The sequence below is a fragment of the Podarcis vaucheri genome, assembly GCF_965113315.1.
Source record: "Podarcis vaucheri genome assembly, chromosome: 3".
Classification (NCBI taxonomy): Eukaryota; Metazoa; Chordata; class Lepidosauria; order Squamata; family Lacertidae; genus Podarcis; species Podarcis vaucheri.
In genome coordinates this window covers 31,479,655-31,490,391 of record NC_138761.1, presented here as the reverse complement: position 1 = coordinate 31,490,391, position 10,737 = coordinate 31,479,655, and the positions used below count along the sequence as shown (strand labels likewise).

The following is a 10,737-nucleotide window of genomic DNA, read 5'->3' as shown; positions in this document are numbered from 1 at the left end:
CCACCTGCTCAACTTTTATCGATGCCTCAAAAAGAACACAATTTTCCAGTACCCTGACCACACAAGGAAAGTAACACTCCTTCCTTCTGCATGGAGAGATGGGATGCATGAAACAATATACATCCATTCTAAAGGACATTGAGGGACGTGCATGGTTAAATTCAATCTATATACGGTACACTTCTAGCTGAAGGTGAACAATATTAAAAGATAGGTCGTTGTTTTTATTCAGATAATGCTGCTATTTTCATTGTTAGCATTATTTTATTGGACCTTTTTAAAATTATATTTTTTCAAATGTTTCTATGTGCTGCTTGTATTTACTGGCAGTGCTAGATATTAATTATAGATAGGCTTGTTTTCCTAACTTTCTTGTAGAGTCCACAGACTTTTGAAAAGTTCCAGGAGAAACCTATTGAAAAAGATAATTGTTGGGATACTAAGACACCTTGGCTGGAATTTAAACAGGAGAAGATCCAGAACTAAGGTACTGTATTTGATTTTGGCTTCATTTTAAACTTTGATTCCCAATAGCTGTTTCTCATGACATCTGAATTTCCTTGATTCAAATTTCAGTGTAACTTTTAAAACCTTTTCTCCACAGTTACACCTTCCCAGCCTCTTTCCCACAATATATTTACATTCCTTGTTTAAAACTGTACCAAAAAAAACAGAGCGAAGATGATTCCCAGGTTCCTTTATTAGATAAAATACACTACCAGTACCTCAGCAATCTCTGACATCTTCTGCATAATTCCACAGTTTATGTGATAATGCTCTTCTGTTTTTTCTTCAGTGGGATGCATGCTTCCAAATTCATTTCCTGTTAGAGAATATGCTGAGCTTTCCATAAAAGTAAGTGCAGCATTAACAATAAAATAAATATTCTCTTTAAAAGGTGCATTGTAGCATTGCCAGCTGCTAGCTGTTCGTTTCTTGGTTAGGCAGATGGTCATTAATTGTTCAGGGTGATTGATAGAGATCTTATGCATTGGAACTACAGTGGTACCTCAGGTTACATATGCTTCAGGTTACATACACTTCAGGTTAAAGACTCCGCTAACCCAGAAATAGTGCTTCAGGTTAAGAACTTTGCTTCAGGATGAGAACAGAAATCGGGCTCCGGCGGCGCGGCAGCAGCAGAAGGCCCCATTAGTTAAAGTGGTGCTTCAGCTTAAGAACAGTTTCAGGTTAAGTACGGACCTACAGAATGAATTAAGTACTTAAACTGAGGTACCACTGTAATTGATAAAAAAAGGGTTTCCTGCTAGGTGAGGAATCTTGTCTGTTTGAATGTTACACAAAGCAGAAACTGGGGAAGTCTTCAAACAATATGTAATTATTGACTTTCCCCCATTGTTTTGATGCTACTGTTACTTTTGAACTAAGTGGCGGGAAGGTAATCAGTGTTTCTGTGCGCTTTGGCACTTGTCATGGTGTCCCATTGTGCCAGAAGTGGTTTAGACATGCTGGCCACATGACCCAGAAAAGCTGTCTGCGGACTATCGCCGGTTCCCTCGGCCTAAAGCGAGATGAGCGCTGCACCCCATAGTTGCCTTTGACTGGACTTAACCATCCGGGGCTCCTTTACCTTCACCTTTACATAAATTTGTTTCAAAGTTATATAAATAGTTACATCACTTACAATAAATAGCAGGCAGCAAGAAGACGAATGCAGTATTTGGCAGGAACCGAACTGCAGTGGAATGGGAACAGCACTGATTGTGACGAATACAGCTCGGAATGAAAATTGCTGTCTTCTTACATCCCTCCCTAAACCTTCAGCGTGAGGTGGGCCATCTAAAAGACTATGTGAATAAATATCAATTCATCAATGTCTTCTGTTTTGTTGGACTCTTTGGCTTATGTTTCTATTTCTTGCTGCTTAGAAATCTTTTCATGCTGATTTTATGCAGTCATCCATTAAATTAAAAATGTGCTGTGCTCTTCCAGTCTGTCATAATAGTTCTCAGCTGCTATAAAGATATCCACTATGACTGGCCATATCTTACGCACAAAGTTTAGTTTCCTGAGTTGGTTATCCATAAATATAATTGAGTTTGTATGTGGTTGGCAGTTAACAATGCATCCTGTGACCTGGATTTTTTTCGGTTACATTGAATGTTCAGAATGCTTTTTTAAAAATTCAGTGCAGAATGTTGTGTGTGCCTTTAACATCTGTTTACAGCAAGGGTGGGGTACTGGATGCAGTTCGTGCCCCACTTTTTTATAGGTGGGCATGTCCTGTCAGTCATCCAACCTCATCTCTAACATCAAGTGTCAAACTTCAAAGGAAGAATGGAGAGCATGCTGTAAGTGCATTCCTGATACCTCCTTTCTTCATTTGCAGTTGGGGCTTGAATCCAAGTAGAAACTGCAAAGATTCCTGCTGAAAGTGTGGCCCCTTTTTCTGCAGGGATCAGGAGCATATTGAGTAGAATATCTAGCCACTGTGGTAAAGCAATGGAAGTGTATGTGCTTTCCCAGCTACCTCATCCAGAATGCCTTGCTCTGAGGAAGGATGCCCCATGGCCCCATGGCCCTTCCTTGAAGTGAGTCTCAGAGGAGGGAGAGGTGGAAAGACCCATCATGCTAAGGAGAGCATGGGGAGAGGGGAGAGGAGAAAATGGGGTTGGTAGCTGCAGCAAAGTTAAGTGCAGATGAGAAGATGAAAGAGACCAACAGAGCCACCACCCACCTCAGAAAAGGCAACCTCTTGCCCTGGACAAGACAATATCCACAGCATTTTGAATACTATTTTGCAGTGGGTCTACAGGCATCCAGGAGGGATTTAAATTTAAATTTGTGAAGTAGAATCAGTCTAGACAAAGGGCATAAACCTCCGGCGTGGGGCCTGATAGAGGCCCTCCAGCCCTGTCTTTTCTACCCGGGCCATACCTGGCTAGAAAGTCTGCTTGAATTCTGGCAATACCTCTCACTTGTCCAGACGGAAGATAAACAGGAGTGAGTGTGTGTAGACATTGTTAGTCTACTGTACAAAGCTAAAATTTACATTCTTTGCTCTCCTTGCTTTTGCCTCTTGCCCCCCCCCCCCCGTCCCAGTATGTGGCCCACAGAAAGATTCCCAGAAGGTCATGTGGCCCCACCCATGGCCTAGTGACTGTTCTCACAAATGGAAACATAGTGTGTTTCGGTAGAAAGTTGGTAGCTGTACTCTCCACTTCTGCAAATTCCAATGTTATAGTTTTAACTCATATTTATTTTCTTTCTATTTAGTTTCTGTACACTGCTTAAAGAAGATTATAGTTGAGTGGTATATTAATGGTTAAAATAAATAAATTAACTTAACTTTTCCTTCAGCACACTGAGTTTTTTCTCTTGGTGGAGCATGTTTGGTTGTTTCATTGGCCAAACAGAGTATAAAGCTGTTTCTGCTTTCCCTCTCACATCCCTCTCAGCTAACCGCACACACTCGCTGTAGCTGCCATTAATTACCCTTCAGAAAGAAATCCCCAAACTAATTTTATCACATAGAAAACTGGCAAGCAGAAGTGTCTGTGTTATGGAACTGAAACAGGTGTGGCTTATGCAATCTCCATATGTGGTCTAGGCCAAAGCCAAAAACAAATGAACAGAAGGCAATTCAATAATCAACATGGATAACATGCTTTTTGGACTCTATTGTCTAAAATAAACATTCTAGGGCTGCACTGCTGGACATAGTGTAACTTTGTGGGCTTTCCAAACTAATATAGTCCCTGGTTTGTAATATGCTGTAGCAGTTAGTGTACATAAATAAATGTCAGCGTTCAAAATTACTAATATTTTTAGCCAAAATCAAGTACATGCCAAATTTTCCTTTTAAAAACATTGTTCCATTTTTAAAATGAGGAATAAAACTATAGAAGTGGGACGTTTGTGACCAGTTAGCCCCCGCCCCCAATCTGGCAGTTTAGGGTTGCCAAATGTCTGGGGAAACCCAGACGTATGGCTACCTCTGTCAGCAGTGTCGTTTTTGCCAATTTCCCTGAAAAATATGGCAACCCTAATGCTTGCTACATTCAGGTACAGTGGAAGATGGTGTGCTGTTCAATATATTTTGCTGCCTGAAGCAAAGGACAAAATTGTGCATTTCCAAATTCCATGTATAGAAGTCAGCAAGACTGGAACTTGAATCTTAGTTCAACACTGGCCATGTTCTTCACATCACCTGAGGAGACAGTGCCATCTTGCCCTTCACTGCAGGCAGTAAACTATCTTAGGTCGACCCTGAGTAGGTTGAAGGCCTAGCCCAATTTCTTATGGCTACAGAACCCACCATTGTTTGCAAGACTCACGCCAAGCCATGGGCCACACACAGGCTCCGTGGCTCTGTACCCACGCAGGCACTTAAATGGTGTTTCCTTTAAAAATTATAATGCTGAATCAGATTCTCAGAGACTAACCAAAAAATATGCACAAATGCTACATTTTATACTCTCAAGGCTCCATTTGGAACAGAGCTGTTGCATAGGCAGTGGCTGGTTGGAGGGGAAAGCGTACACCACTAAACAGCAATCATCCTATTTGACCACAAAAGTATTCTTGGCTTCGTTCAATTGCTGACTGATTTAAGGGGTTTTTAAGGTTAATAAACCATGGTTGCATGTTATTATCTCTATAGTTCTTGCATTCAAACAAGGAGCGGCATTTAGCCATAGATTTATGATGATCATTCTAGTAATATAAAGGCTTCTTGTTTCTAGGGAACATTTGCTGCTGTAGAAAGGGAGAGCTCATTGCCAGTGCCTCAGCGCTGCCACACTCAGACAGGAAATGGCTTCAGTCTATAGTATGGAACAGCAGAAGATGCACAGTGAGGTGGAGGAGGAGAGGGAGAATTTCTTCATCTCAAGGACTGTTGATCTCATCAGCTACGCAAGATGATTCACATGTATGCATAGTAAAAGGGTCAGAGCATCCTTAAATTCTTTTTCAATTAAATTTGCTCACCTTTCCTGAGCTATTGTTTTTAGATTAGAGAGAAGCCATAAAAGATTCTGATAGCCCAGAAGGAGGGAGGGACATGCATGCATCTGAATTAATAGAGCCTAAGAACAGTCCTGTTGGATCAGACCTGTTGGCTCATCTATCCAGCATCTTCTTCTCACAATGGCCAACCAGATGCATATGGAAAGACCACAAGCAGGATCTGTGCACAACACAGAAGGACATGACACCCACACAGCTGCCTGAGGACGATGGATAATCATCATAAAAACAGGGGGTTGGAAGGAGTTCATATCACATCAACCTACTGCACATATCCATAATTCATGCTATAAACATTTATTTGTTTGTTTGTTTGTTTATTGTCATCCTACACTCAGAAGAAGGCAATTGTGTGTAGGTATTTGGCCTCCCTCCATTTTCTCCTCAAAACACCCCTGTGAAGTGTGCCAAGAAGTGATTTAATGAGCATACAGTAATCCACCTATCATGTTATTGTAGAATACTAAAGCCACAGTAATCGGAATTTAGGAACATGGCTTACAGTCAAATTATGCTGAACCTTACACATGGAAATATGGGCACCGCACTGAATATTTATTTTTCTTACCCAATTCCACTATCAACAATCAGAAAAGTCATTGCACATCAAGATACCAGCGACAAAGTAACTGATATTCCTGTTCCCCAGTTTTCTATTATTCTGGGAATAGTGAAGAGAAAGAAAAGTCTTTGGTTCGTTTCTAGCCCCACATTTCTCCAAAAGGGGGGCGTGGAACTTGTGCACAAATCTGTATTTGCAAGATACTCTCATCCATCTGTTAACCAAAGTCCTGGAAATTCAAGGAAACTTGTGTTTATGGAAATCTGGCATTTCTCTCTAGTTTTGAATGAGAGCTAAATAGAGCAGTTCATCTCACTGAAATGAAGGGCTTCTGCCAAGCGGTCTCTGCAATGTTGAGTTTTCTGGCACAAGTCAGCTTTGAGGAATTCATTTATGAGCTTGGTTAGCTAGAGATTCTGGAATTCAAATTTATGTCAAAGACTTAGTGGTTTATCCTGATAGACCTCTGAGAAGAAATTGTAATCAATTTCCCAAAGTCGTAATATGCAGGAGAGACAGCTAGACTGTTTCATGATTAGGTGGTTATTTTTGTTTTCCATTGGATGGGTTTTTTATTTTTAAAAAATGTTTTATGTGTAGATGCTATGTAAGGAATCACCTTTTCATATTTATGATTGGGGAAAATATTTGCATTTGTGCTTCCAGAAGCATCTTCCATGGGATGTAATTTATGCCGAATTGACGAAAATAAATTTATTCATAGCCATAAAGTATGAAGATTGACATTTTAATTTTTGCATTTATATCCCACCTTTCTTCCAAGAAGCTCAGGGAGCTGCACACACACTATTTTGATCCTCACAACAACCCTGTGAAGTATTGTTGTTGTTGTTGTTTAGTCATTTAGTCGTGTCCAACTCTTCGTGACCCCATGGACCAGAGCACGCCAGGCACTCCTGTCTTCCACTGCCTCCCACAGTTTGGTCAAACTCATTACTATTATTAGTATTACTAGATTTGTTACCTGCCCTTCACCAGAAGGTCCCAGCTACAGCTATATAAAATATGGCATTAAAAACTGTTTCCAACTGTTTACAATCACAGCTAAAGTGGGTCCTAAATATATTTCAGGTGTCAAAGGCCAGGATAAAGATGTACCTCTTCAGCATACTGTATTATGAAAACTGTACAATGAAGGTACTAGATGCACCTCTGTGAGGAGGGAATTTCCCAATTTAGGGGATGTCACAGAGGACGCCCTCTCCCAGGCCGCTACCCCACAAACCTCTGAGGATGGTGGAACTACCAAGAGGGCCCTACTGCTGATCTTAACATTCAATAGGGGCTGTAGGGAAAGAGGGCTCCTAGCACTAGTGTGAACACCTTGAATTGGGCTCGGAAATGAACTGGCAAGCATTGCTGCTGGTTTAAAACAAGAGTTATTCAAAGGGAATCTGAGACAGTAATCTAGCAGCTGCATTTCGGACCAGTTGGATTTTCCAAATCAACTTCCAGGCAGCCCCCGCCAGTTGAACTGGAAATTTAAGTCTGAGGTGTAGTGATTGGCCAAAGTTGACCCACTCAGGGCAAACCCTACCATTAGGCAGAATGAGGTGGATGCCTTAGGCTGCAGATGCTAAGAGGCAGAAATGGATGAGTAACACAGCCTGCCCTGTGTCCCCTACACTATCCTGGTGCCTTCAGGTAAGGCAGGGGGTGCTGTCCTATCACCAATGTCAAAGTAATACTCAATTGCCATTCCAATTGGCTTTTGTACATAGAATATGGGAGGCATCATCTTGTCTTTTGCCTGAGGCAATGAAGTGCATTGGGCTAGCCCTGAACTTCGTTGCCAAAAGGAAATTTGAGCCTCTAACAAATTGGTGGGGGTCAATCCTATGGAGGTCTCAGAAATAAGTTCCATTGAGTTCAATGGCTCTCCCAGGTAAACCTAATGCTATAGTCCTTTATATACATTTACTTTGGGGGAAGCCCCATATAACTTAATGGGACTGCCTTCTTAATAGGCTGTCATAAGATCGAGCAATAAATTGTATTATATTTCATCCAATGCCAAATGTAAGTGTGTTCCAAGGGCAAAAATCCTTTCTGGCTGCAAATCTACTGCTTTTCTTTCCAGAGAATTGAAAGTAATTTGGAAAGCTTTGCTATACATACATTTCTCTTGACCCATTTTTGCGGTGGGTCAAACAGGTTTTGCCAGGTGTGTAGGTGTGTGGGGAGGGGAACCAAAACCTACAAAACACAGGCAAAAAAACAACAACACAGGTTACCATTAAGATAACCAAGGAAGTGGTTCTGTGCCAGATGAAAAATGGGTGGAGCCCCCTCCCTCAACTCGCTGGTAGTTGGAACAACAAAAGGCAAGAGTTCAGAGTTGACGTATGTGAGCTAGAAGCTGGCTGGCTGCAGGTTGGCCAGCTGGAAGAAAGAGCTATGCCCGATTTCTGCTGGAATCCAAAGCTGTAGCTATGGGAGAAGCAAGACCCCTCCATCATAGGCTCGGGTAAATAAACTATATATCCTAAAGACACCACAGTCTCTGCTGTGCCTCATTCCCCAAGGAAGCACAAACCCTAGGTAAGCACCCAGAATCCCTGGAATCTATCACCGCTTTGAAAATGGGGTGGAGTGCAGTAAATTAGGGAAGGATATATACAGGGCCATCCACAGATCATTCTGTTTTATTAGGTGTTCCATGATCCTTCCCCAATATTTGCTGACTAGAGGGACACTCTTGCACTATAGGGCATGAAACCAGAACAAACAAACAAAAACACCCCAAAACTCTGGAACATTTGAGGTACAAAAGGTTACAGGATTTCAGCAGGAAATTAAGGGACATTGAAAACAAAGCAGTGTGTCTGCCCCCAAACTTTTGCGGGTGCAAGCAGGATTGAATGCGGAATCACATATTAGCGGCCTAAGACCATCATGAACAGAAATAATCATGGATGTGCAATGAAAAAGACTTCTGAAGGCGGACTATATACACACTCTCCAAATTCCCTATTTTCCAGGGACATCCCTGATTTAGAGAAGCCATCCCAGTTTCTGATATGATCCCGGAATGTCCCACTTTTCCTTAGGATGTCCCTATTTTAACTGGAGAAATGTCAGAGGGTATTGAGTTATCCAACCCCCAAGCGGTCTGAAGGCAATCCTGTATATGGAAGTTTTAAAAAATGTTTTATTATGTTTTTATTTTTGTTGGAAGCTGCCCAGAGTGGCTGGGGCAACCCAGTAAGATGTGTGGGGTATAAATAGTAAAATTATCATTATGGAATGGGACGTCCCTATTTGCATTGGAGAAATGTTAGAGGGTATGCTGTATATCATGAGCAGCAATAACCTTTGTAAACTTACGGTAACTCTCTGGAAGTGGGGAGAACCCAGCTCACAATCCTTTGCCTCTAGCCTCTGTTTCAAAGGTTGCTCGGTCTTTTAATTTATTTATTTTTCCTGATCCGTGCAACAGAGCTGAGCCAAATGCAGTTTGCCATACGAGCTGCTTTTATCCAAATAACATTTGCATGAGCATGCGTAGCCAAAATCTATTAATTATTCACTTCATTTGCTTGGAAGATTTATCTGTCTAGGAGCTGGCCAGCAGTCTACAAACTTTTTTTTTTAATCATATAAGCTAAAGTTGCTTTTATTGAGCAATGAACTCAAATCACTCTACCCTTTCAATGCAACTATAAATTCACTCCCCTCTCCTCTGTCCCTCCCCCACCTGATTTTAAAGCGTCCTGAAGAATTTGCAGAGTAAATTAACCATTTGGCATCCTGCCTGCAGTTTTGGTTGGCCGGGGGTTTTGCAGGGAGTGACTCGATAAACAAGAGTCAATGGATTCAAAGAGTAGCAAAGTAATTTAAATGATTAATCAAGTGCTAAAACTAGTTTAACCTCTCCCGTTTTACAAACTCTATATCACCCTTGCTAGAGGAACAAGACACCCGTCTGGAAATCTCATCTGAAATATTAGATTGAGATTCAAAAATTCAGCCAAGCAGTGTGGCTTGTAGGGATATCCTGTCGGATAATAAATTGCATTAATCTTACTTAAATTTTCCATCTAAATCATGTCTTGAGACTATATTACACAGGGGGAATGTGCCTCGCTTTTAAGGCATTGTGCTACTGAAATGGTTATTAAAAGAGGGGAGGTGAAAAAAACAGATAATGACTTTTCTTGTTTTTGCTCAGACTATTCCTGCCCCCCTTCCTAATATTAAGGAACCCACGTTAAATATTTTGGCACATTGTGAAGAAAGTCTGGTTTCTACTGCCAACACTTATGTTTTGTAACAGGAGATAAGAAACCAGCATACTCCGAACACTTGAGAAATTATTTTATATTTATTTATATTTGCATTTTCCTTGGCAAGGAATCAGGTCCATGGACCAAAATAACTTCCATGCTTTCCCAGCCTCACCATGAAGTATTTCCCTTCTGGTGGCCAATCAAGCTACACAGAGTTATTCCAGCTATACAGAGTTAAAAAGGAAAAAAAACAAACCAATATGGAATTGTTCCCTCAGGATTTTGTTAGGAACAACTGCAAATAGAGAAGAAGATTGTAGGATCTGAAAAGTGCCGGCCATCTACTCAGTGAGCATTTGCTGCTTACTCCATGAACTGAAGAGTGTTGAAATAACATGAAGAGTCTGATTAAGACCCAGGAACCTCAGGAGATTTGAACTGGAGTAGTCACTAATAGCAGCAGGGTGATGGGGATATAATTGCTAAATCAGGAGCCAAACAGAATTAGCACATGGCTTTCAATCTAATGAGCTACAATGCCAGGACTCCTCATTCACTCAAATAGAACATTTGTTAGCCCCTGCTATTATGAGCTACAAAGCAGTTAGGCCAAAGTGCTTGGATTTAAAGCCAATTCACATAGACTTGGTGGGGGGAATATAGTGAAGTTACTACGAGTTGGCTTTTTTCAATAGATTTTTGGCATAGCACACCAGCCTTTTGAATGCTCCAACAATATGTCGAGATTCATGGTTCACCACATCCTTGAAAACTTTTGAAAAAATGTGTTGCGCCAAGACCACCATCCTGAATCTGCTTTATACAGTGAGGGATTGTTCCACAAATATGGACACTTCAATTTCAATTACATGATTTTGTCCTCTGTCTTGAGCCATTGATACAAAATCCACAAAAACGAACACATTGTCTTTT

At 41.1% G+C, this 10,737-nt stretch overlaps 1 long non-coding RNA gene across 1 annotated transcript; it reads left to right on the top strand.

Annotated features, from left to right (window-relative positions):
- Positions 1–794: 794 nt before the first annotated feature.
- LOC309528726 lies at positions 795–4,816 on the top strand. The gene is made up of 3 exons (XR_014217889.1): positions 795–855; positions 1,655–1,791; positions 4,707–4,816. It is a non-coding gene; the product is annotated as an uncharacterized lncRNA (long non-coding RNA).
- The last annotated feature ends 5,921 nt before the right edge of the window (positions 4,817–10,737 follow it).